This window comes from Herpailurus yagouaroundi, unplaced genomic scaffold (assembly GCF_014898765.1).
Source record: "Herpailurus yagouaroundi ecotype Mexico unplaced genomic scaffold, PumYag 195, whole genome shotgun sequence".
In the NCBI taxonomy this organism is placed as follows: Eukaryota; Metazoa; Chordata; class Mammalia; order Carnivora; family Felidae; genus Herpailurus; species Herpailurus yagouaroundi.
In genome coordinates, this window is record NW_024412426.1 from 5,144,134 (window position 1) to 5,151,249 (window position 7,116).

At 52.4% G+C, this 7,116-nt stretch overlaps 1 pseudogene; it reads left to right on the forward strand.

Annotated features, from left to right (window-relative positions):
* Window positions 1-4,837: 4,837 nt before the first annotated feature.
* On the forward strand, window positions 4,838-6,467 carry LOC121011665 (receptor of activated protein C kinase 1-like; annotated as a pseudogene).
* Window positions 6,468-7,116: the final 649 nt, after the last annotated feature.

Genomic DNA, 7,116 nt, shown 5'->3' on the forward strand with positions numbered 1-7,116 from the left:
TGAGAAACCCAATATAAACAGGAGGCATGAACAGGAGGCGGCCGAGCAAAAGTGTATGAAAATGGAATGGGACTAGGAAATGGGAGAGGTGACCTCACGAACAAAGGTAGTAGTGGAAAAGTGATGTCCCTGAAGAATTTGTAAGAGCTCACAGGTTCCGCTGCAGGTGTCACCCTGTTTCTCTAGATCGGTTGTCCTGGACAGTGTGTAGATTGCGCCATTTTTGTATGGCTGCTCAACAAACTGCTTTAAAACTTAGAAAACTGAAACAACAATCCCTTTATTGTTTCTCACAATTTTATGGTCAAAAATTCGGGCAGGGTTCTGCTGGGCGATTGTTCGGCTTCACACGGTGTCAGCACAGTGGTGCTCAAGCTGGTGGCTGGGCTGGGCTTCAGGGTCCAAGATGGCTGGGCTCACGTGCTTGGTGGCTTGGTAGAGTGGCTAGAAGGCTCCGCCTGGCAATCCCCCTCTCCCTCTCCTTGTAGTCTTATTGCCTCTTTGTGTGGCTTCTCCAGTGAGGTAATCAGCTAGAGCTAAAGGTGGAAGCTACCAGTTCTTGTAAAGGTTAAGCCCGGAACTGGCAAATTTCATTTCTGCCCTACGCTCTGAGTTAAAGTCATAATAGACCAGTCCGGAATCAAGAGGAAGGGGGACAAGATCCCACTTTGTAATGGGAAGAATGTCAAAGAATTTACGGGCAATCTTTAACCTACCAGACACTAATCCATTATTTCCCCAATAACCCTGAGGTGGTTATTATTAGTTTACAGATAAGGAAATGGAGGCCCGATGTGGTTAAGTAACTTGCCCAAGGTCAGCGCTTAGTAAGGGAAAGTGTCAAGATTGGAACTCAATCAGTCTGGCTCCAGCACCCGTACTTAACCACTGCCCCATGACTGTTTCCCCTAAGGAAGCCACACTTACCAAGAATTAGACAGAGTAAGTTTCTATATTTTTAAGCCACAAGGAAGGTTACAGCTCCTTTTCTCCGAAGAACCATTTCATGGCCCTCCTGTTGGCAAACTCATTCTCCACGACACACGCGTTGAATAGCCCACTTATACTTTTAATGCCCTGGTTGGGGCCCCACATTTTTAAAACGCTTTTGATCTCTTCTTTCTGTGTCCAGTAACCCTAGCCTGGGTGTGGAGGATCCAGCAGCAGATTAAATGCATTTCAAATAATGAGAAGACAAAACCCTGCCTTCGGGGCCCCCACTCCTCCCCTGGATTGTTGACGGATTATTTACTGTGTTTGCCTTGACTTGAGCTATTTAATTTTTCCAAAACAGATGCAGCCGATTGATTAATGGCATTCCCCACTAAAAGTCAGAAATGTCAGCGAGACTCTTAGAAGCCAGTGTCATTCTGGACGAGGACAATAGATACGGCTGAGAAACAGGGACCTGTGCCAAGTCTTCTTGAGGCTACGAGGTCATGTGCCACTTTTCTGCTAAGAGAGAGAGATATATATAAGGGCAAGGGAAACAGGAGTTTGGGGGTTGGGAAAGGCTGGGCATGGGCTAATAATAGGACAGATCACATGACACCTAAGTCACCTCGAAAGAGGCTTAGTTGGTGGAGGTGAATTAAAGTGCTCGGAATTAAGGACATTTCTTCAAATATCCCCTGATGTGTAAAAATAGACCCAAGGAAATAATGTGTGTGATGAAGGGGTATGGCGAGGTTAGGCTGACCTCCCTTCAGAAGGCTTTTGCGATTTGCTAAGCAGGACTGGCTACATAATTTGTGGGGCGCAGTGTGAAATGCCACCGTGGGGTCCCTTGTTTAAAAATCTTTAAATTAAACGGTGCCTGAGTGGCTCAGTCGGTTGAGCGTCCGACTTCGGCTCAGCTCACGATCTCACGGTTCCTGAGTTCAAGTCCCTCAACGGGCTCTCTGCTGTCAGTGCACAGGCCGCTTGGGATCCGCTGTCCCCCTGTGTCTCCGTCCCTCGCCCGCTTGTGCACTCTCTCTCTCAAAGATGAATAATAAAAAAAACATTTAATACAGTCTTCAAGATGGTGATAACGAAGCATTAAACCACACAAGCGCGGGGCCCTTCTGAGTGCGGAGGCCCTGAGCCACGATGCGGGCCTGTGCCCAAGACGCGGGCCCTGCTGGGAGAGGCCGGTGCCCGATTTCTCTAGAGCGCAGCAACAGTGAGTGAATCCGACAGTGACTTGCGGGGTGGCCCCAGGCAAAACTGTGCAGGGCCAGTTTGTTTAGGAGCTGGTTTCCAGCCTGTGCCCCTTCCTCCGCCCCCCAGGCCTCCTCCTACCTCAGTCACCCATGACTCTCTGGCTCTCTCCCCTGCTCCAGCCCCGCCCCTCAGGAAACCTGCGGGCAGGAGAGGATCCAGAAGGGTTCCAGACATTGAGGTGTAAGTGATACTATTTGGAGTGCTCCCCCTACGTGTTTGTATTTTTCCAGACGTTTAAGCCTCAGGCAAAGCGATGATGGAATTTCAGGTATTATCTGATTCATGGGAAAATTAATTTTTTTTTTTTTTTTTAATAAGCTGGGAGGTTTGCCCAGAGCCCTTGAGATCACGCTGTGAGAGGCCTCCACTCACTCTGGCAGTCGTGGAGGCCTGTGGCTCTCTGCTGTCAGGAGCGTTTATCCTGGAGGGTGCAAGTGTCAGCCTCGTCTTTCGTGAACGGGGCTGGGAGGACCCTTCTCGAAAGGGTGGATGGTAGGACCTGCTTAGACACTGTCCACAGGCTGGGAATTGTCTACAGGCTGAGTTGCATTTTGGTTATACAGCTGTCGTCTGTCTCTCGTCCACCCCACCCCTACCCCTCCATGACCACTCAGCAATTCCAAAGGACACAGCTCACTTGTCAGCAGGCCTGCACTGTCCTTTCTCTGACACCCTCTGAATACCGGGGACACCCCCGAGGTGGCTGCCGGTGTCTCAGGGCCTTTGCCCCCCTACCCCCCAATAAGCACTTGATGCAGGGGAGGGCTCTTCTTGCTAGAAGGGTTGGACGCCGTCGGGACATCCCAAAGCAGGCGATGCTCTCCTTCTCTCGGGCCTGCTGTGGATTGCTTGTCCTTCCCCCAACTGAGTGTCAAAGGAAACGCCTTCTGTAGCCACAAACCACCAGGGCCTCCCTCATGTCTCAGATGAACTTGGCTTCTAGGAAGTGGTTGTGGCCCACAAAGCCACGGCGTGAGCCCGGGAGAAGCTCATTTCAGTCATGCAAGGCCAGGGAGAAGCTCGGCCTCGCGCAGGAGGTTAATAATAGAGCCCATCCTAGAGGCCGTCCGGGAAAGCCTTTGGAATTTTCTGTCTTCAGATATGCCTCGGATGGAGCCATTCAGAAGCACTTTATTCTCCAGGCCCTTCTCTGTGGCAACCTGGCTCTAGAAGGAAGATTGTTTCAGTTCTGGTTTTGAAACCTCGGGGGCTAGGACTGTTTTAGGGTTTGAAGCCAAAACATATCGGGCAAATGAAAACCTCTCACTCACCAGGAATCTTCACTCTTCGTTTTCAAGCACATCAAAAGGTGTGTCAACAGCATTGACCGAAGGTCTATTCTGTGAAGAAGTGTGGACGGGGCACTGCGGGGAAATTTGCAGGACCGTGTATTAATAGCTCATTCATCCATCTTTAGCCATTTAATTCAATTTCGTGAATCAAACCAAATCAGAACTACCCACTGAGCTTTACTAACCACAAACCCTGCCTTCGAGGGATGCCGGAAATACAGAGGGAGTGATGTATAAAAAGTCACTCCCGAGAGCCTCCCACCTGACGGAGGAAGCGGCAAAGGCAAAGGCACGAAGAGATTCGGCCAGGGGAACTGTGATAAATGCAACAAGGGGAGCTGACCGGAGGTTGTGCCAGGGATTCTGCAAAGGGACCTGTCCTGCTGAGTCGGAAAAATGACAAAATGGGGTTTTTGATTAGGAACTCATTACCGGACGCTTTAGGTATTCAATAGGTGCCTGCCGGGAACTGCTAAGTAAGGTGGGCATGGGTGCAGGCCTGGGAAGGCTGGTTTAAGAATTCACAGGCAGAAGCGACAGCGAGGCGCAGGCCCGGTGGGTGACAGGTGCCACTCGCAGCCGGTCTGGTGAGTCTAGGGGGGCAGCCCGCCGTTCTATTTCTTCATCCATCACCATCCTCTCCATCTAGTCATCCATCCATGACGTCACACTGGCAGTGAGGGACAAAGCAGGGGGGGACGACTGACATTGCAGAAGCAGTGAGTAGGAGCTAGAAAGCATTTGCAGAGTAGGAAGTGGGATCACAGGGGGGACCGGCGGAACGGGGGCCTGACGTTCGGTGGCAGATGGGGAAGGAGGCAGAGGTAGAACCCAAAGCCTGGGCCAGGGGCCAGAGACGGGGCAAGCAGATGAGGTGACCGCGTGCAGGCCCCCCAGATGTGCTCACTGAGTCTCTGTGACGCAACCTCCAGAGGGGCATTTAGGCCAGGCACGGATTCTGTAGTAAGCACTACTTGTATGCACAGCCTTGTGCCGGGTGAGAGAAAGATCCAAGAGAAGTATGTGAGGTGGTCTCTGTCCTGACAGAGCTTATAATCCAGCTGAGCAAAGGAGGAAAAATGGAGAAGAAACAAGTGGGTCGTGATACGAGAACAATTGTGAGAGCGTGCATGTAAAGTGTGAATGAGTCGTGGCAATGGGAAGAGGTTAACTGCAGTCTAGACTCACCTCATCGGTCCGGAAGGGGTGCCTGGTTGCGCTAGGAAGTCACGGGAAGCGTGCCCAGGAGGGGAGTTTTGAACAAGACCTCCAAGAGTGGCCGGTCGGACTCTTCTTCTCCGCAGGGCCGCGGCTGTGGTGGTAGTCTATCCGACTCCATCCTTGTCGCCGCAGTGACACCCGCACTCACGGCTGCCATGACTGAGCAGATGACTCTGGGTGACGCCCTCAAGGGCCGCACGGGCTGGGTGACTCAGATCGCCACCACTCCCCAGTCCCCGGACGTGGTACTTACAGTCTGCCCCTCGAGATAAGACCGTCATCGTGCGGAAGCTGACCAGGGCTGAGAACAACTCTGGCATCCCACAGAATGCTCTTAGGGGTCATTCCCACTCTGTTAGTGATGTGGTGGTCATCTCCTCAGCTGGCCAGTTTGCCCTCTCAGGCTTCTGGGAGCCTCCTGGCCACCTCGTCTCTGGGACCTCACAATGGGTACCACCACACGCAGATTTGTAGGGCATACCAAGGATGTGCTGAGTGTGGCTTTCCCCTCTGACAACTGCCACATTGTTTCTGGCTCCTGAGATAGGGCCACCAAGCTGGGGAATATTCTGGGTGCATGCAAATATACTGTCCAGGATGAGAGCCATTCGGAGCGGGTTCTTGTGTCTGCTTTTCACCCCATGGCGGCAATCCCATCATTGTCTCCTGCGGCTGGGACAAGCTGGTCCAGGTATGGGGCCTGGCTAACTTTAAGCTGAAGACCAATCACATCGGCCACACAGGCTGCCCGAACACTGTGACTGTCTCTCCATGGATCTCTCCGTGCTTCTGGAGGGAAGGATGGCCGGGTCATGTTGTGGGACCTCAACGAAGACAAGCACCTTTATACACTAGATGGTGGGGACATCATCAATGCCCTGTGCTTCAGTCTAATGGATACTGCCTCTGGGCTGCCACGGGCCCCAGCATCAAGATCTGGGACATGGAAGGCAAGGTCACTGTAGAGGCACTGAAGCAGGAAGTAATCAGTACCAGCAGCAAGGCGGAGTCACCCCAGTGTCCCTGTCTGGCCTGGTCTGCTGATGGCCGGACTCTGTTTGCTGGCTTCAACAGATAACCTGGCGTGAGTGAGACAGGTGACCATCAGCACTACTAGAAATATGTTGCAGAGCTTTAGAAATAAAACATTGGTTCGCTAGAGAGAGAGAGAGAGAGAGAAAGAGAGGCTGGCCAGTTCGATATGGGCAGGCAGGGGACCTCTGCCTCAGCCTGTGGGTTGCTATTAGCCCCAGCCACCTGTTGTCCTTGGTACGGGTGTGGTCTGAGCCAGTGGTGCTCTGGAGCTGGCTCGCACACGCTTGGGAGAGCCGACTTTGTGTATCTCTTCTCAGGTTGCTTTCCCGTGACATCATGCGGGTAGCTTGAAATGGACCCAAATGGCACCGTTTACACCGCAGACATCCGTAAATGCTTCTTACCTGGGAATTTGTTTCCCCCGGGATTTCTGATGTATCAGCCACGCTTTGCCCCTGACCCGTTTTCCCCTGGGAAAGGAGAGAACCAAATCACCACTTCCGGGGGGAGCATTTTCAACCTGGATCTAATTCAGATTTTATTTTTATCTCACATGCCAGCACAGAGTTCGAGAGTTCATTTCCAAAAACAGGCACTTTTCATTCCCTACCTAGAGGCTGTGCTGCTGGCACCAGGGAGCCGGAGATGAGTGTGACGCAGCGGCAAGGAAAAAGGGCACCAATCGACGGCAAAGTCAACCGGCAAGGGCTTTGACGGAGGTCCCTTAGGATGCCGGAGGAACACAGGAGGAGGCTGGAGTGGATAGAGAACCAGGAAGCGCTTTCCCAAGAAAGCACCGCTTGTCCTGACTCCTGAGAGGGAATTCCAGGTGGAGAAACCATGCCAGCAAAAGCAAAGGGAGTCTTGAGGGCTTTCTGCTCTGTGCGCTGTCATTTGTAAGGTTGGAGCAACACAGAGGAGCCACAGGGGGTGCTGGGCAGGGAGTCAGAGGCCCCTGATGGTGTTAAGAGCATGTGAACGTTCCTAACGGTGAAGGTCAGTCAGGGAGCAGGGTGCAGGGAGCAGGGTGTGGGGAAGCTGCAAGGACCAGAATAAGGAAAGGCAGGGGAGACTGGTCTGTTTCCCTACCCGTTCTCGCCTGGCTTCTATGAAGCCCTTTCAGGGCTTCTCACTAAGGTTTCTGAGGCTGGGAGGAAAGTCGGGGCTTCCCCGCTTACTGCAGACATGGGGCAGATCCAGTTCTTCCAGGACTTCCCCAGCCAAGGCCTGACTTCTCAGATCTACAGTAGCTGAGCCTTCCTGGCGCCCGTGACCACCTGTTCCTATGGTGATGTCCACCGCCTTCTTTCTCTTTTACCTAGCGCAATGCTTTTCAGATTCACAAGAGTTGTTACCTAACAGT